Source organism: Cervus elaphus, chromosome 18 (assembly GCF_910594005.1).
Source record: "Cervus elaphus chromosome 18, mCerEla1.1, whole genome shotgun sequence".
Classification (NCBI taxonomy): domain Eukaryota; kingdom Metazoa; phylum Chordata; class Mammalia; order Artiodactyla; family Cervidae; genus Cervus; species Cervus elaphus.
Window position 1 is genome coordinate 27,020,523 of NC_057832.1, and position 21,038 is coordinate 27,041,560.

The 21,038-nt window shown below is 37.0% G+C and overlaps 1 pseudogene; it reads left to right on the plus strand.

The window, feature by feature from the left end:
* The first annotated feature begins 565 nt into the window (after positions 1 to 565).
* LOC122674718 overlaps positions 566 to 21,038 on the plus strand; it is a 36,911-nt pseudogene continuing 16,438 nt past the window's right edge.

Consider the following 21,038-nt stretch of genomic DNA (forward strand, 5'->3'; position numbering starts at 1 on the left):
TGATCCCGGCTGTCGCTGAGTTTATAACCTATGCAGAATTAATTATTGTAGGAGTAACAAATGCAGAATTAATCATTGTAAATAATTTTTTCAATAAATAATTAATGAAACATTTCATTACAATTGAAAGAAATGTAATGAAAAGTAGCGCACTGTACTAGGCAGGATAAAGATGGTGGGCTAAAAGAATGTGGAGCTCACCTCCCACCATGAATACATCAAAAATGCATCTACATGTGAAATGATTCTCATTGAAAACAGAAAACCAGCAGAAGGACTCGTATACAACCAAGGCCGTATGAAAGATAGACACATAATCAGATAGAAAGGGGAGGAAAGTGATTGGACCAGGACCTCCCAGTACCTCTGGGAGGGGACTGGGAGGAAAATGATGATTACATGGGTAGAGATTCACCCCGGGGAATGAGCACTTCAAGCTACAGGTTGGACCCAGACTTGGGGTCCTACAGAGAAGAAATGCTGCTTTGGCATTGGTTGGAGGGCTGCTGGGACAGATGGAAGGGCTGTGGGAAGCCTGGACTCTTCCTGGGAGGAACACACGTTTATGGATGGTCAGGCTAGTCCCAGAGGCAATGAGGAGAAGAGTGTGCCCTGCTGGCTGCTGGTTGTCCCCAGACCACCTGCTGCACACCCCAGCCTGAGCCAGACAAACATTCTGGCCCCACACACTCCACATCACAGCGTGGTACTGGATCTGCTGCAGTCCTGCCCAAGAAAAAGGCTCAGACGTGGGATACCGAGGCAACCAGGTCCCGAGGCGGAGCCTGGAGAAGGAGGCAGCAGTCATTGTTGGTACATAATCAAGGAGCACCTCGGACACTACCCGGATCCCTGATTGTAGTCATGCCTCCGCAGGGCATCATCGATGCATGCTGAGAGTCGGTGCACCTACAGTCAATTAAGCCATGACAAAGGAAGCAAGAATATATAATGGAGAAAAGACAGTCCCATTCGTAAGTGGTGCTGGGAAAACTGGACAGCTACATGAAAGACAGTGAGATTAGAACATTTCCTCACACCATATACCAAAACAAACAAAAAAACCCAACTTCTCAAAATGGTTTAAAGACTGAAATGTAAAACCTGAAACCATAAAACTCCTAGAAGACAAAATGAGCAGAATACTTTTTGACATAATTTGTAGCGATTTTTTTTGTATATGTCTCCCAAGGCAAAATAAAAGAGCAAAAATAAGCAAATGCGACCTAATTAAACTTAAAAACTTTTGCACAACAAAGGAAGCTATCAATAAAACTAAGATATAACCTAGAAAACGGGAGAAAATATTTGTAAATGATATAACTGACAGGGGTTGAAAGAAAAAGTGAAAGTGTTAGCTAAGTCACATCTTATTCCCCATGGAATGTAGCCTTCCAGTCTCCTTTGTCCATGGAATTCTCCAGGCAAGAATACTGGGGTGGATTGCCATTTCCTCCTCCAAGGCATCTTCTCAACCCAGGAACTGAACCCAGGTCTCCTGCATTGCAGGGAGATTCTTTACCATCTGAGCCATCAGGGAAGCCCAACAAGGGGTTATTAACCAAATATATAAGCAGCTCATACAACTGAATCTCAAAAAATCCCAAACAACCCAATTTAAAAAATAGGCAATTTTAAGCTTATAGTCTACTTGTTTAATAACACAGAAAGAGTACCTGCTGCTTATTTAAACACTGCAGCAAAAACCTAGGGACTGACAGGTTGCAACTTTCTGTCCATCTGTGAATTGATCACAGTCAATTGGTTCTCAGTTTCCCTGTTAGGGAAACTCATACAACTGAGCCAGCTAGGATCAACTCATCTCAGACTCAGTTCAATTCAGTCACTCAGGTGTGTCTGACTCTTTGCAGACCCATGGACTGCAGCACGCCCGGCTTCCCTGTCCATTTCCCACTCCCAGAGCTTGCTGAAACTCATGCCCATCAAGTCAGTGATGCTACCCAACCATCTCATCCTCTGTCGTCCCCTTCTCCTCCTGTCTTCAATCTTTCCCAGCATCAGGGTCTTTTCCAATGAGTCAGTTCTTCGCATCAGGTGGTCAAAGTATTGGAGTTTCAGCTTTAGCATCAGTCCTTCCCATGAATATTCAGGACTGATTTCCTTTAGGATGGACTGGTTTGATCTCCTAGCAGTCCAAGGGACTTTCAAACGTCTTCTCCAACACCATAGTCCATCTCAGACTACAAAAGAAATTGGTTGATTTTCCAGAGGGAAAATGAAATATTATCTAAAAATATAAACAAAACCAAATAAATACTGAAAAAGGGAAAAGGAAATAGATTGGCATAGCAGGTAGTTATCTCACTCAACTGCTCACCTTTTATGTAAATACATGGCACAGTGGTAAAGAATCTGCCTGCCAATGCAGGAGACACAAGAGATGCAGATTCGACCCCTGGATTGGGAAGATTCCTAGAGGAAGGAAACTACAATATTCTTGCCTGGGAAATCCCATGTACAGAGGAGCTTGGCTGGCTACAGTACATGGGTTCACGAAGAATCAGACATGACTAAGCATGTGAACACACATATGCAACTAACTACATATAAATGCAAATCTTGGGTCCAGTTTACAATTTAGGAGTAAACTAAATGGATGATATTGGTTTTAGATTTTCTAAGGTGGAATATTTCCATGAAAGGCTGCAATCACATATTTTCTCTGTGTTTCCTCACACTGCTTAGCACAATTTTTTTTTTGCATTTAAGTTAACTTGATTTTATTTGCAAAGGCAGGTATAATTTCCACTGCCTGAATATTGTTGAATATTAAATTTGACCTTTAAATATTATGCCTATTGAGATAAAATGACACCATTTCATCTTTATATTCTGAAAGGATGATTTGAATATTTTTGAAGACATACAATACATTGCACAGTACAAAACATAAATGATTCAACAATAAAGTATATCTCCCTTTCACCTCTCTTCCTAGCCATAGATTTCAATTCATTGATGGAACGTGTATTGTCATATATTTTCATGGGTATATATGCATGTACTTTTTAAAACATAAATAATATTGTGTTACAGGACATGGACATATGGACTGGTAAACTTAAAATGGCTAGTATAAGTGGGTAGTTTCCATTAAGATTGGAATGTAAGTTAGTATCAGGGGACATAGAAAATTGTATAGTAGTCAATGGTGTAGAAGATTTGTTTTCAGAGAAATTATATATTTTTGAACACAGAATTAAGCTATCTACAGCTAGTATGTCAATCATGTGTAAACTGAAATGGAGAGGGGTAGATTTGGAGTTGGTGGGAATAGTGAGGAGGAAGGTACCATAGAAATGCAAGTAGGTGAGGTAGAAAGACCAAGATAATGACCCAGATATCTTAATAACCCAGATAACCACAATGGTGTGATCACTCACCTAAAGCCAGACATCCTGGAATGCAAAGTCAAGTGGGCCTTAGGAAGCATCATTACGAAGAAAGCTAGTGGAAGTGATAGAATTATAGTTGAGTGGTTTCAAAACCTGAAAGATGATGCTATTAAAGTGCTGCATTCAATATGCCAGCAAAATTGGAAAACTCAGCAGTGGCCACAGGACTGGAAAAGGTCAGTTTAATTCCAGTCCCAAAGAAAAGCAATGCCAAAGAGTGTTCAAACTACCACACCATTGGAACATCTCACACGCTAGCAAAGTAATGCTCAAATTTCTCCAAGCCAGGCTTCGACAGTATGTGAACCGAGAACTTCTAGAAGTTCCAGCCAGATTTAGCAAAGGCAGAGGAACCAGAGATCAAATTGCCAACATCCACTGGATCATAGAAAATGCAAGAAAATTCAGAAAAACATCTATTTCTGCTTCATTGACTACCCCAAAGCCTTTGACTGTGTGGATCACAACAAACTGTGGATAATTCTTAGAGATGGGAATACCAGACCACCTGACCTGCCTTCTGAGAAATCTGTATGCAGGTCAAGAAGCAACAGTTAGAATGGACATGGAACAATAGACTGGATCCCAATTGGGAAAGGAGTATGTCAAGTCTGTTTATTGTCTCCCTGCTTATTTAATTTATATGCAGATTATACCATGCAAAATGCCAGACTGGATGAAGCGCTAGCTGGAATCAAGATTGCACGGGGAAATATCAATAACCTCAGGTATACAGACGACACCATCCTTATGGCAGAAAGTGAATAATAACTAGGGAGCCTCTTGATGGAAATGAAAGAAGAGAGTGAAAAAGTTGGCTTAAACCTCAAAAGTCAGAATATGAAGATCATGGCATCTGGCCTCATCACTTCATGGAAAATAGATGGGGAAACAACGGAAACAGTGACAGACTATTTTCTTGGGCTCCAAAATCACTGCACATGGTGACTGTAACCATGAAATTAAAAGATGCTTGTTCCTTGGAAGAAAAGCTGTGACAAAAATAGACAGCATATTAAAAAGCAGAGATATTACTTTGCTGACAAAGGTCTATACAGTTAAAGCTACGGTTTTTACAGTAGTCATGTGTGGATATGAGAGTTGGATCATCAATAAAGCTGAGCACCAAAGAATTGATGCTTTTGTGCTGTGGTGTTGGAGAAGACTCTTGAGAGTCCCTTGGACCACAAGGAGATCAAAACAGTCAATCTTAAAGGAAATCAGTCCTGATTGTTTATTGTAAAGACTGATGATAAAGCTGAAACTCCAATAATTTGGCTACCTGATGCAAAGAACTGACTCATTGGAAAAGACCCTGATGCTGGGAAAGATTGAAGGCAGGAGGAGAAGGGGATGACAGAAGGTGAGATGGTTGGATGTCATCACTGACTTGATGGACATGAGTTTGAGCAAGCTTTGGGAGTTGGGGATAGACAGGGAAGCCTGGCGTGCTGCAGTCTATGGGGTCGCAGAGTCAGACACGGCTTAGTGACTGAACTTAACTCAGGTAGAATGAGACTGCAGAAATGAAGAGTATGAGAGAAAGAGATATTTTAGATGTAAATAGTCAATAGAACTTGTCAACCAATTTGACAGAAGAAAAGGGACTCAAAACAAGTCTAAGGTTTTGACTATAGGACTATAGTACACCTGGGGTGAGTGTTATGATCAATGAAAACGGGAAACTTGGCCAAAGATTTGGCTTAGAGTAAATCCTCCAAGAAAGTTCAATATAGGGAACAATTAGATCAGAGAAGTATGAGAGACCAGGGAACCTGTTAATAGCTACAGAGGACAACAAGAAAGAAAACCAAGAAATAACTGTTGATTTTGAAGAGAGAGTATGACTAAGGGCCTCTAAGAAACTCCTTTTGGCGTAGCAGTGAGAATGAAAGTCATGTGAGAAGATATGAGGTGTTTTGTTTTAGTGTTTGGTGTGGATGTTCATTCAATCTTGCCGGCCTTAATCCTTTGCTCACTAAATGTCTCTCCAATCTGCCCATCCCTCCCTCCTTCCTGGAACACTTTGTCCATGTTACGTCCACCAATGTCTCTCTACCTAACTGTTGCAAAAGCATCTCTGAATTCATTGTATGCAGAGCAGCCAAAGTGATCTTTCAAAGCACACTTATTTGATCTTGACATTATGTTGTTAAATATTCCTTAATATCATCCTTTCTCAAGGTAAAGATAAATATATTAAGATCAATATCTTCAGTATTGTTCCCTTAGCCATGTGATATGTCCCCAGGCTCATTTAGCACTGCTCACTGCATCTGACTCCTGGCTATGGACTGTAGCCCACTAGGCTCCTCTGTCCATGGAATTTCCCAGGCAAGAACACTGGAGAAGGTTCGCCAAACACTACAATCCAGGTATCAGTTACACTGATTTCCTCTGAGTTTTTCAAAAATAGTAGTCAATTATCTACTGGATTGAAATATCTATGTAAATCCATGGCTGACACATGTCAATGTATGGCAAAAACCACTACAATATTGTGAAGTAATTAGCCTCCAACTAATAAAAATAAATGAAAACAAAAACAAAAAACAAAAACAAAGAAATATCTATGGGCAGAAAGATTGATCAATTTCACTATTCTATTTTTGTCTCCCTCAACAGATGGAGCATAGTAAAGTAGTAGGTTTTCAATAAATGCTTGTGGAGAAAATACAGTTGACATGGTACATCGTGTCTTATGCTGATGATAGTGCCCAATATCGTAGAATAATAGTTTTAAAAGACATTCAAGGTCAGAAAGACCTACTTTCAAAGAGTTTTTATGAGCAGGAAGAAGTCTTTCTGGGTAATGCAAATGAACAGGAAAACTGCTGATTTTAGATATTTAAATCATAGAGCTGCTTGTTTAGGGACATGATTTAAATCATTATCTAAAGATATTTACTCTCTCATGGAGATTAACTAGTGAAACCACTAAGTATCTCATAATACCTCTTGACCCGCAGTGTTTATATTTAAATTTCCACATTAGTTCTGTTTATAATTTCTAGGGCAAACACTAGTCTCAGCAACCTGCATGGAATTTGGTATTGTTGTGTACATAAATGTACATTGTCATTGGAATAATTTCAAATGCTTGTTAATATTTATATTTCTAAAAACTTTAAAAGCTACAGATTTTAAATTAACACAAAAATATTGACTTTCTAGTAATCCAATTTATGTTAATTGCTTAATATTTTATATAGTTTCAATAGCAAAACCTTTCCCTTGTGTAGGTTGTTAGCCGTCCTTCACCTTTTCTGGCTGTACATGCTCCCCTCTGCTATGCCTGTGGGTTTGGGACTTCCTGGTGGCTTCTGCAATGCAGGAGACCTGGGTTCGATCCCTGGGTCAAGAGCATCCCCTAGAGAAGAACATGGTTACCCACTCCAGTATTCTTGCCTGGGAAATCCCATGAACAGAAGAGCCTGGTGGGCTATAGTCCATGGGGTCACAAAAAAGTCAGATACCACTGACTAACACTTTCACTTTTCTGGTCCACTGCAGCACCAATGGGAATGTAGGTTTTTTACATTTCTGCCAAGAAGAGCTGATTCTGTTTCTCTAACACTGCATGTTTCAGTGAATAGCACCTCCACTCTCTTGGTTAGGTGAATCAGAATCCTCCCTTTTCTTAATTCCCACATGCAGTCTACTGGCTCCAACAACCTCAAGAGCATGGCACTTGTGGGCACTGAGGGATATGATTTTCCCTTTTACTTCTCCTGACCTAGGGGTAATAACTAGTTTTCTGAGTATTAATGTTAATATCTGAACAGTTTCATTATATACAATTTATTTCCCAGCCTTTTCAACACTTTGATGCTATAGTAAATCCCCTGGTTGAATAGGCATAACAGAATGGACTATACTGGTTATTCTGCACTTTACCCTCCTTGGTATAGTACAGGAGGGGCTTTCTTTACTAGTGGTAAAGAATCTGCCTGCAATGTGGGAGACCCAGTTTCAATCCCTGGGTCTGGAAGATCCCCCCCTGGAGAAGAGAATGGCTACCCACTCCACTACTCTTGCCTAGAAATTCCATGGACAGAGGAGCCTGGTGGGCTACAGTCCATGAGGTCACAAAGAGTTGGACACGACTAAATGACTTTCCCCATCAGTTTTCATACTGCCGGGAGCTAGGAGTAAGATTAAACAGATCTCCTTGGCAGTAGGTTTCTGGTTAAATTCTTCTACTGGGAAGACCAAAAAGCTTGAAGAAAGGGAGAATCACTTTTTATTTGCTCCTGGTAGAGTCTCAGGGAATAATAATTGAGATAGGCAAGCACAGACACCTAGCTCTCTGTTGGGGCAGCTTCAGCAGCTCAACACAGGTGGTCACTGATCACACGGCAGCCATGAGCATGCTCTGTCTCCATGACGAGGTGTTAGAGGCTCTGCTCTGTCCAGAGTAGCAATATAAACGGACTTCTGCAGTTCCAGAGGTTGTTTAGCATTTTGGCTTCCTTTGTAGCATTCTTGGTGGTGGTTTCTTAGGCAGCTCACTAGCTGTCTTGGACTTCAGGTTAAATTAATTAAAAAAAAAAAAAAACATTCTAAAGTTTTCTGAGTATCCTAGTTTCCTTTTATTGTTTTCTAAGCCTTTTCATTACTTTTGTATTTAACTCCCTGTATTAAATGCACTTTGTTTGAAATAACTAGGATTGCTTGTTTTCTGTTTTTAAAGGGATGCTAACCAAATGCTATTCCCAATATTTAAAATCATATCATATATACATGATTATAAAGTTCATCTGGTTGATGAATGTGTCATTAGTTATTTTATATTATGTTATAGTAACATTATATCATATTATATGAATTACAATGTATTATATTGTATGGATAAGCTCCAATTCATTTACCCATGACAACTTTTAGATTGTTTCCAGTTTCTAAATATTATAAAAATTCTGCTACATGTATGTCTTTCAGCATACATATGCATAATATATATTATATATGTGTGTGTATATATATATATATATATATATGTATATATATGTTTCATTTGGACATACAGCTTGAATCAAAATACTGGGTCATGGATATTTGTATATTACTCAGTTGTGTCCAACTCTTTGTGATCCCATGGACTGTAGCCTACTAGGCTTCTCCATCCATGGGATTTTCGAGGCAACAGTACTGAAGTGGGTTGCCATTTCCTTTTCCAGGGGATCTTCCCGACCCAGGGGTCAAATCCAGGTCTCCTGCACTGCAGGCGGACACTTTACCCTCTGAGCCACCAGGGAATTTCATAGTGGATGTACCAATTTATATTTTCACTAAAAGCTTATGAGAGTTCCAGCTCTCCTCTTCTTTGCAACACTTGGTATTCTATTATCTACAAAAACAACATTCATTTTCCTTAGAAATTAGCCATTTAGGTAAGACTAGGTGGGGCAAATTGTCTTTGCTCCATTCAGAATTACCTGGGCCAACCTGAGTGCTGATGACTGAAATTATCTGATACTTTACATATATGCTTGGAGACTGATGCTAGGATCCTATTGGCTGAAATTTCAAGTGGAAATATGACAGAAACACAAATATAGGGACATATAGGGACACTGTATGTGGCTTCCCCATGGCATGATGCCTGGATTTCTGGGGAAAGCACCTAGAGAAAATACACTGAGATGAGAAAGAGAAACCAATAAAAACTGTATCAGCTGTTATGACCTAGACTCAGATCTCCAACAGTTTCAATTTCACTGTTTATTATTTATTAGAAGTGAATTACCAAACGTAGAGATTATAGCATTCATAGTTATATGAGTATATTTTAAGCACTTTTATCTCTCCTACGATAGTTATAAATATCTCTAACAATTTCTTTTCACTCCTACCTTTATGCTTTGGTTTTGGTGTTTTCGTGCGTCTTGTTCTCTCATATATTTGCTGCTGCTGCTGTGCTTAAGTCACTTGGTCGTGTCCGACTCTCTGTGACCCCATGGACTGTAGCCCACCAGGCTCCTCTGTCCATGGGGATTCTCCAGCCCAGAATACTGGAGTGGGTTGCCATTTCCTTCTCCAGGAGATCTCCCTGACCCCTACATATATTTGAAATAGTGACAAATCATTATTATTGTTTTAAACAGTCAAAATTTATGTAGATTTATATGGAAATGTCTCTTTTTGGCAGCCTTTATTTATTTGTACACTATAATACCTTTTTCTAAAATTGCATTTCTTTTCCCTACAAAGCTGTTTGGAGGTTTTTTTTTTTTTCTCTCTCATATGAATTTCAACTAAATAAACTTTCTCAATTTTTTTTAATGGAAAAAAGTTTTATGTTAAAACTGTTGATTCATTTCAAAAGGATATTTTTATTGAATAAAAATCTTAGGTTGACATTTATTTCCTTTCTGTCCTTTAAATCTCTCATCCATAGTCTTTTGGCTTTCAATGTTTTCTTTAAAGATCCAGCTGTTCTTCTCACTGTTAGCCCTTTGACAATGATCCCTTCCTTCTTCATTTGCCTCTCTCATTTTTCTCTTAGTCACTGGGTTATAGCAGTTTTACCATGATGTATGTACCTGAGTATAACTTTTTTTTAATACTGATCATGTTTGGAATTCAAAGAATGTTTGTTATGTGTGACAAGTTATGATTCATCATTTTGGTCAATACTTAGAATTTTGACCAATACCTACTTTAATATTCTGCCTCTTATTCTCTCTTACTACATTTTGTACTCCAATTAGTACCAATATGGGCTTCCCTGGTAGCTCAGAGGATAAAGCGTCTGCCTGCAATGTGGGAGACTCGGGTTCGATCCCTGGGTTGGGAAGATCCCCAGAGAAGGAAATGGCAACCCACTCCAGTATTCTTGCCTGGAGAATCCCATGGACACAGGAGCCTGGTGGTCTACAGTCCATGGGGTCACAAAGAGTTGGACACAACTGAGCGACTTCACTTTCTTTCTTTCTTCTTTCTTAGTATCAATATACTTATATTTTTCTTTTTGAAATTTTCATCTCATTTTTTAATTTTCAAAATAACTTTTATTATATCCAATATATCTCTTTCACTTCTATATTTTCCATTTCTTTATTCATGTATTTGCTTCAATTTAGATACTTTTCTACTCACCATCTTTTCAATTACCTAATTCTTCTGCTGTGTCTAGTCTGCTCTTGAATACATTAGTTATTATGTATTTATTTTTCAAATTTTCAGTTTTTATTTAATTACTTTCTATGAATTCCAGCTTGTTATTCACATTTTATTTGTGTTTTTTTAATGTTATGGGACAAATTAATATAGTTATTTTAAGTGTTACCTTCTAAACTGTTAGGCAAAGTGCCCATTAACACAATGAAGTCTATAGGTAGTCATAGGGGATGGTTGAGTATTATATAGGTTTCCCAGTGTTTATTATTATGATCATGATAAAGTCAATATTCATAATAAAATTATGTTCTCTGATAACTGCAATATTTGGATTATCTAAGAGTCTCATGTTAGTATGTGTTTGTATTTTATTTTTTTGACTTCTAGTTTCTTGATTATTTTCCTGTCTCAACTTATAATTTTGAATAAATGCTTAATGTTTTATACAAAAAATTTTCAGGGCATGTGAATCGTGGTTCTGTCAGTTCTCACTATTTCTGATAACTGTGTTCAATAGAGTCACTGAATTAGTGAACACTGAACCAATGTTCTTAGGGGAAATACAAAACTAGGTTCCTGGGGGCCTCTGTCACAATACTCTCAAGATACTAAAGGTACACGGATGTGTGTATGCTAAGTCACTTCAGTCTTGTCCAACTCTTTGAGAATCTACAGACTGTAGCCCGCTAGGCTCCTCTGTCCATGGGATTCTCCAGGCAAGAATACTGGAGTGGGTTGCCCTTTCTTCCTCCAAGGGATCTTCCAAACCCAGAGATAGAACTAGCATCTCTTATGCCTCCTGCATTGGCAGGTGGATTCTTTATATAATATTGTTTTATGTGTGTTTCTGTTAAAGAGAACAATATTCAATATACATAGTTGATTCGTTAACATTGAACTCACAGCCAACGGCACAGTATTCATGTGTGTGTACTCAATCATGCCCAACTCTTTGAGACTCTATGGACTGTAGCCTACCAGGTTCCTCTGTCCATGGAATTTTCCTGGCAAGAATACTGGAGTGGGTTGCAATTTTCTACTCCAGAGGATCTTCCCAATCCATGGATTGAACCTTCGTTTCTTATGTCTCTTGCATTGTCAGACGGATTCTTTACCGCTGCGCCACCCGGGAATAACAGTGTAACTCATGCCTACGTGTAGCTTATCTAACGTGCAGTTCTTCCATCAGGCAAATATAGCCTGTTTACACTTAGAAGCACTAGACAGCACTCAGCTATGTGCTTTGGGGGTCATTTTAAAAAAGAAATCACAGGAAACAAAAAATCACAAAGACATTTTCACAGAAAGGAAGTTTGTCTGTAATTTGAGAGCTGAAGCAAGAAATCAGAGTATTACCTTGCTTGACTCCAGTTGAGAATATAGGTGTTGGGCAATGTAAAAGTTTTACCACTCTGTGCACGTCCACAAATGATTGTGAAAACACTTAAGCATAAGCATTGGTTTTGTGGGGGGATACAAATAAATTTTAATGAATACGCAAATTTACAAGTAGGAAATCCTTGGGTAATGAGGATTAAGTATGCCTGTCTAGGATAGCATTTAATTTTCCTCTTGTAATAAAATTGTCTTTGTCCAACAAGTGATTGAAATAATTTTAAGATCTCAGAAGCATTTAGAAATGTTCTCCTTCTTTGCTGGACGTCAAACTCAATTTTTGTCTCATTAACACCATAATATTTTCCAAATCTCATTTTATCCTCATAGCAGCTGCCTTTTAAATACTTACTTTGTGCATGTACAGTTGAGGAAACCCAAACTCCTTGAGGGAGACTGTGTAAAATAATGGACTCATCTTTATTGCTTCCATATCTCAGGAGCATCTTAGCTCGTACCTTCTTGCTTCATTGGAGCCTCAAACTCCACTTTGACTTCCTTACTCAGTAAGACTGCTGCACCCTCCAAGCCACAACTTTCTGTTTGAATGCTATGCCCTGTGAGTAATTAGAAACAAACAAACAAACAAACAAACAGTGTCCAGAGGAAAAAAGCAGTGGTGAATAGAGAGCCCTCTTCAATACAATTTTTTTTTTTTCTGTCTAGGACCTTTGTCTCTCAAATCCTGAGCACCACAGTCGCTTTTCTATGCTTTGAAAAGATTTTTTTTTTTTTTTTTGGTATTTTTGAAGTTTACCTTTGCTCTTTTTATTTATGTTTGACTGTGCTGTGTCTTCATTGCTGCATGTGGATTTCTCTAGTTGTGTCGAGCGGGGACGCTCTTTGTGTTGTGTGGTCTTCTCATTGCAGGGCCTCTCCTGCTGAGGAGCACAGGCTCCACGCCTGCGGTTTCCGTAGATGTGGTGCACAGACTCAGTTGCTCCGTGGCATGTGGAATCTTCCTGGACCAGGGATCGAACCTCTGTCCCCTGCATTGGCAGGCAGACTTTCAACCACTGGGCCACCTAGGAAGTCCCTACCTTTACTCTTAAGAGAAGGCTAGTCTGATACAAGTTATCCCATTTTGGCTGATAGAGCAAGTCTGATGTATTATTTATTACAAGAATAGTGAATAGACATGCAATTTACTTACCAACTGGTTTAGTGATTATTATTGAAACATCTGTTTTAACACCTCCTACAAGCCAAGCATTTCGGATGTAGCGTTGAATAAAGTGCATAGAATGATTTTTCTCAGGGAACTTAGTATCTAATGAAGAATATAGAAAAGTTTAAAAGAGTAATGTGTTATAAGGGTGATAAGAGCAAAGATTCATTGTGCTGTAGGAATAGATATGAGGCACACTACACTTACTGGGACTTTTGAATTCAGAGAAGAATTAATAAAAGAGAGGGCATTTAGGTATAATCCCAAAGACTGAATAGAATTTCAGTAGGAAATAGAGGGCTTTGGAAGAAAGGGGAAAGAGAAATTTTAGCAATGAAGAAAATTATTAAATATCATAGAAGAAAGGACTGACCTTTAAAAGAACTAAAGTGAAAAATATGACAATAGAAAGACAATAGATGAAGCTAAAGAGGAAAAAGATAATAATATTTCATAAGAAGACTATAAGTTCTTTTAAGAAAGCTGACCTTTATCCTAAGATCAAAACAATTCATTTAAAAGTATAGCATGAGCAGTAGTATCAAATTTGCATTAAAAATAATCATGCTGGTTATACCGTTAACAGTATATTGAAAGAGATAAGATTAAAGGTAGAAGATAGGATAGGAGCCTATAAGAATGACACAGATGAGTGGAAACATTGGATTAAAGTATTTATTTTATACAAAAATACAAAATAGTGTATTTTATTGCAAAGTAAAATAGTGTATTTTTCCTACAAACATATGAACAAGCCAGGCATGCATGTATATATAGTTTATGAGTCTTCCTGCTCTCAACTGTACTCCCTGAAATTTTCTATAACTATTATCAATAGCTTGGTGAATATCATGCCATAATTTTCTAAAACATGTTTATGTTCATATACAAAAGACAATCTTACAATGTTATTTTTCCCATTTATGGAAGATAACCATTTATGAAATATGACCTCTTTATAGCCATTGTTCCTGTACATGAGATAATGAAAAATTCCTTAAAACATAATGGTTCAGAGACTAATTGGAGGGGATGAAAAAGGAGCCTGGGGGGGGAAGAGTATGTGTATAAGAGCGAGAAGGAGAGATAAGGAGAGAAAGAAAATGAAGGAAAGAGAATGAGGAAAAAGAGAGAGAGATTGGAGACGAGGATGAGGGGGTGAAGACAAATGGCAAGTAAGAGAATTGAGTAAGAAGACAGAAATGTCCCATGAGGGTTATTAAATTATTTTTCTACGCTGCATACATTGTTTTCCCTTCTTTTTCTCTACAATACTGTAAGTAAAAAGTTATCTAAAGCTTTAGGAAATAAATATCATTTGGAGGGGAAAGTTAAAAGTTTCAGATCTTGTCTCAACCTTGACTGAGATAAACACTGAATATGCAAAACACAACCCCACATTTCAATATCTACCTATTTATTCTGTTCTGAACATCTATATCTGTATACACAATATCTATAATTTATGCACACAAATATATGCAATCATAAATATGCAAGTATATATGTGTAGTTATATGAAAACATAACTTAGTCACATTATACACTTAGCTGTGCAATTTGCGTTTTTCACCATACATGATAGTCATCTACGTCCCTACATATATCAATTTAATGGAGTTTTTCAAAGGAGTTCTTACGATTACATAGCATTGCCCTAATCAATTTAGCCAACTGTCTTTTGCTGACCATTTAGGTTCTTTATTAAAATAATCTCTAATCACTGTCGTCAAAACTTACTGTTAGAGAAAAATCTTTTTGTATATTCATGTTATTTTGTAAAGTTTGCATGTGTGGCAGATATCATAAAATATTGTCACATTTGCCTGCAAAGTTTTTATGTGCTATGAATTTGATATTTAGAAAATCTTTACCTATCGTGTTCCCAGAAGAGGCATTTGAGAGTGCCAAACTTCTAGAGTGAATATTTTGCTTTCAGTAAAAAAAAAAAAAAGAAAAATGCCACAGCCATGAAAACATTTCCTTCTGGAGGCAGTAAAAGTTGCTTCAGAGGCAATTTGTACTGCCTGCTTTCTTTCCTGGTTGCTATATCTTTTTCTCAGCTGGAACATTTTGTTAAGACTTCTCTTCAGCAATCTTATTGCTGGGTTAGTTTTTACACTTCTTACCTAGCTGGTATGACAAGACATTCTACTGTAGGCTTTGCATGTTCCTGATTCTCTATTCACTTAACATTTTAGTTTTTCTTGGCTTACCCAATTTCAACAGCTTCTTGGCTAACCAAGAAGAATATCACTTTTGACTAATGACCTGGATTTCACATCTTGACTAAAACCAGTTTATCATTCTGGTAAAATTCCTCTCAAGGGTGAACTTACTTTATTGGAATAACATTTCAGAATTAGCCTATGAATTTTATATTTTCAATCATACTCAATAAAACTCACTCAGTATCAAAAGATAAACATGTGAATTGTAATTACAAAAGTAACATCATTTCTCTAAACTCTTTGTCATAAAGTATTTATGTGAATCACGTATTGTATCAAGCTGGCAAATTACTATTAAATATTTAAGACCTAACCACCTGCACATAATTTTCTTACTATATGTGTGAGGGTTTACAAATATGTAGCTTAAGTATACAACTTTTTTTCTAAAGAATTACCTATTTTTAAGATAATTTAAAATTTAAGGACTATATCAGATAGTGCATGCAAACTCAATTGTGTCCAGCTCTTTTTGCGACCCCATAGACTGTACCCGCCAGGCTCCTCTGTTCATGGAACTTCTGAGACAAGAATACTGGAGCAGGTGGCCATTTCCTTCTTGGGGGATCTTCCGACCCAGGGATAGAACCAATGTCTCCTGGGTCTCCTGCATTGGCAGGCAGATTCTTTTACCACTAGCGCCATGTTGGAAGCCCACGATAGTGGTTCGTACTCATTACTGAAGTGAAGTGAAGTCGCTCAGTCGTGTCTGACTCTTCGCGACCCCTTGGACTGTAGCCTACAAGGCTCCTCTGCCCATGGAATTTTCCAGGCAAGAGTAGTGGAGTGGGTTGCCATTGCCTTCTCCTGCAGACGCTTTATCGTTTGAGCCACTGGGGAAGTCCCTACTCATTATTAAACACAGATAATTTTTAGTGAATGTGTTCATTATTGGAATTTTTTGTGTTTGACATCATATATTTGGTAATCTATTATTTTCAGAGCCAGTATACTGTAACACTCTTTTATTTAAAAAAATGCACTGCCCTAATTATATAGTTTATTTATTTATGAAACATTAAGTTTATAAAAAAGTGAGTTGTAGTAAGAATATGCAGTAGCTTCTACTGGGAAGTCATTGGTTGTTGGGAAGTGGAAATCTCTTGATGTTACAAGTCATTTTTCTTTAGCGTACACTCATGGTCTTCTGAAGGAAATGATATGGGACATATGAGGATGTAAGTCATTTGAGTCGGTGTTAAATATTAAAAGGTTATTGATGCTTATAAGCTATAATCAAAAATTATGACAAAATTATATCAGAATTAATTTATACAATTTTACAATTAACAGATGCAAATGAGCTTAATAACAATGTCATTTAACATTTGAATTCTTTCACAATCAACATTAAAATATATTGACTGTATTGATCAGGACAAGAAATTTTATGTTACAAGATTTACCATAGAGAATTTTCCCTAATGATGAGAAACCTTGAACGTCTACAAGCAGTCTCTCTTGTTCACTACTATGTCTAGAGTACCTCGCACAATACTTAGTCACAGCAGGTGTTTAATTATAAATGAGTACAGTGAGCTGGTACAAAAGAGTGAATCACTCCCACAGTCATTCTTTAATAGTTATTGTTATTTCTGTTTTTCAAGAGAAAAAATATAAGTAGCATTTGCAAATTATAATTTATCAGATTCCCACTTAAGTAAAAATGACAGCTCTCCTAGCATAAATATGATTAGCTGAAAGAGTTGTTATTTAGTCGCTAAGGCATGTCACTGTTTTGCGACCCCATGGACTGTAAACTGCCAGGCTCCTCTGTCCATGGAGTTTCCCAGGCAAGAATACTGGAGTGGGTTGCCATTTTCTTCTTCAGGGGATCTTCCCAATACAGGGATCAAACACATGTCTCTTTCATTGCAGGTGGAATTTTTATCATTGAACCACCAGGGAAGCCCTAGCTGAAGGAGTAGCTAATGCATATTGCTTGCTTACTACATTCAAGGAAGTATTCTGTTTTTGCAAAAATCTTCATGTCAACTGTAAGACAGATACTATGATTCCCTCCAATTTATAATTTATGAGTTAGTATTTTAAATACTCTATCTAAATATATGTTATACAGTGCATACTTTTTGGAAAGAATGATGACTTTGCCATTAAGATGATATGCAGTTGTTATAAAAAAAAAGGTAGTCCAAATCATGCAATGGAAAAGAGATTTTTAAAAGTATTTGAAATAAAATCATTTGCTAACAACTGGGTAACATTGTTCCAGATATCTCTATGAAAGTATAGAAGCTTATAAATACAACTAATTTGAAACCCTGGGATTGCATTATACCTGATTTCAGTGTAAGCCACTAAATAAATGTATTTAAAAAGTGAAAATAAGATCAAATTAGAGTTGCTTAATTTCTGATAAATATTCCTCTGTAATATACAAGTATCTAAAGAATTTTATCAACTTATAAAAGAATACCATGAAGACACTTAAAGTTATAGATTCATTATTGTGTTTCTCTTAATATTTAAGCTGTAGTGTGTATTGAATTCTTGATAAAACAAAAGAATATTATCTCACTTAAATTTATTTCTCTTCTTTCTTCTATTTCTTTCTTCTTTTTTCTAATTTTTCTATCTCTATATTATTTAATTATGCTATTATTTTTCTATTTTCAAGGTACATGCTGCTTACTTACAGGTATGAAACCTTAATTCTCTCCTTTATTATTAGCTTTATAGTTCTAAAACCTGTTCATTACAACATATCCATTCTATGATTCTTCAATTTGATTAATATTCTAGTTTAACATAAAATATAATTTTCATATATATTATATTCCCAGTGTCCCAACTTGCTAAATAATGCCTATTGGTTATTATATTTTTGAAAGACAAATTGCCTATATGTAAAGGATATGACACCATCCTTTCTGTAAAAATTATTTTAAGACATTACTATATTCCCAAGTTGAATGATATTATGAAGGAGCTAAAAATATTAAAAACATATGTTTATATAATGTGCTATATCATTTAAGAATTCAATTTCAACTTTAGTTTCAGAGATGTTGTTCAATTATGCTTTACATTAGTTTGGACCATTTATTCTATATTCTTATATTTTTTCCCAGAGTAATCCTTTATATACTTTTTCTTGTAATTAAAATATATCTTTGTAATAGTTTTTCATAGTTTTATACTTTTATATGATATCAGTTCAGTTGCTCAGTCATGTCCGACCTGAGACCCAATGGACTGCAGCACACCAGGCCTCCTTGTCCATCACCAGCTCCCTGGGTTCACTCAAACTCTTGTCCACTGAGTCGGTGATGCCATCCAACCATCTCATCCTCTGTTGTTCCCATCTCCTCCTGCCTTCACTCTTTCCCAGCATCAAAGTCTTTTCAAATGAGGCAGTTCTTCACATCAGGGGCCGAAGTATTGGTGTTTCAGCTTCAGCATCAGTCCTTCCAATGAATATTCAGTACTGATGGACTGCTTTGATCACCTTGCTGCCCAAGGGACACTTAAGAGTCTTCTCCAACACCACAGTTCAAAAGCATCAATTCTTCAGCACTCAACTTTCTGTATAGTCCAACTCTCACATCCATACATGACGACTGGAAAAAACATAACTTTGACTAGATGTACCTTTGTTGGCAAAGTAATGTCTCTGCTTTTTAATATGCTGTGTATGTTGGTCATAACTTTTCTTCCAAGGAGCAAGCGTCTTGTAATTTCATGGCTGCAGCCACCATCTGCAGTGATTTTGGAGTCCTCCCAAATAAAGTCTCTTACTGTTTCTTCATCTATTTGTCATGAAGTGATGGAACCAGATGCCATGATCTTTGTTTTCTGAATGTTGAGTTTTAAGCCAACTTTTTCACTCTCCTCTTTCACTTTCATCAAGAGGTTCTTTAGTTCTTCACTTTCTGCCATAAGGGTGGTGTCATCTGCATATCTGAGGTTATTGATAATTTTCCTGGCAATCTTGATTCCAGCTTGTGCTTCATCCAGCTCAGCATTTCTCATGATGTACTCTACACATAAGTTAAATAAGCAGGGTGACAATAGACAGCCTTGACATACTCCTTTCCCTATTTGGAACCAGTCTGTTGTTCCATGTCCAGTTCTAACTGTTGCTTCCTGTCTTGTATACAGATTTCTCAGGAGGCAGGTCAGGTGGTCTTGTAGTCCCAATTCTTTTAGAATTTTCCACAGGTTGTGGTGATCCACACAGTCAAAAGCATTGGCATAGTCAATAAAGCAGAAATAGATGCTTTTCTGGAACTCTCTTGTTTTATCGATGATCCAATGGATGTTGGAAATTTGATCCCTGATTCCCCTGCCTTTTCTAAATCCAGCTTGACCATCTGGAAGTTCACGGTTCACATACTGTTTAAGCCTGACTTGGAAAATTTTGAGCATGACTTTGCTAGTGTGTGAGATGAGTGCAATTGTGTGGTTGTTTGAACATTGTTTGGCATTGCCTTTCTTTGCGATTGTAATGAAAAATGACCTTTTCCAGTCCTGTGGCCACTGCTGCCTTTTCCAAATTTGCTGGCATATTGAGTGCAGCACTTTCAAGGGATCATCTTTTAGGATTTGAAATAACTCAACTGGAATTATATCACCTCCACTAGCTTTGTTCGTAGTGATGCTTCCTAGGGCCCAGTTGACTTCACATTCCAGGATTTTTATGATATAGAATTAGATAATACCATATATCAACCCTGGGATAGAATCCATGTCTCCCACATTGCAGGTGGATTCTTTACCCCTGAGCCACCAGGGAAGCCCAAGAATACAGAAGTGGGTAGCTTGTCCATTCTCCAGGGGAACTTCCCATCCCAGGAATCAAACTTGGGTCTCCTGCATTGTAGGCAGATCCTTTACCAGCTAAGCTACCTGGGAAACTCCCACATAAATTTAAATATAATAAATAGATGAAAGTTTTTAGATGGACTTGAATAATTTTTTAATAATGTCAGTATTCCTACATGAATAGATTATTGTTGGCTGGGTAAATACTTTTTGTATATTAAGAGTAACATATAGGATCTTAATGGCATAAACAAGCTGAAAGCTGTGTTGTATCTTGTATTTTGTCTTGTTTTCTTGCATGGTTTCTCTTTTTATTAATTCATATCTTTTAAAAATGATGATAAAGCTCTAGTTGGTCCATTTTAGCTATTAACTTTTCCAAAGCTTCTTTCTATTCAGCATAATTTGAAAGTTAGAAGAAAATCTTAGAACTCTGGGCCACCTTGATGATCCAGGCTTATTTTTGCACTATTTCTATAGCATCAAATCTTCCACCTTTTACTTCCAATGATCTAAACAATGGATTATTTTATAGCCTTTTAGTTAAGTGATGCTTGTTTTCTCATTCCTTTGCCATAAATCTTTGTAAATATATTTATTATCCAGTTATCTCTAGCAAATCCCAATTTTACTAGTATTTCCAGTCTCTGTGCATCTCAATTTATATGAGATTAAACTTTCTAGAGCTGCCTTGATTTCTGTTCTTTATTATAACTGAATGCTAAACTTCAATTCTGTGAACTGCTAAGTATCCTAAATTGTTTTTTTTTTTCTTTTACTTTTTTAAGGGGTTTATTTTTATTGCTTGCAACTAAATAGCCACTTATAAATAAGAAAATAAAAAGATTCTCCTATCTGATCCCTGGCCAAGAAACAAACAAACAAAAAAACCTGGATGTTTACAAAGTTATGCTCAGCATG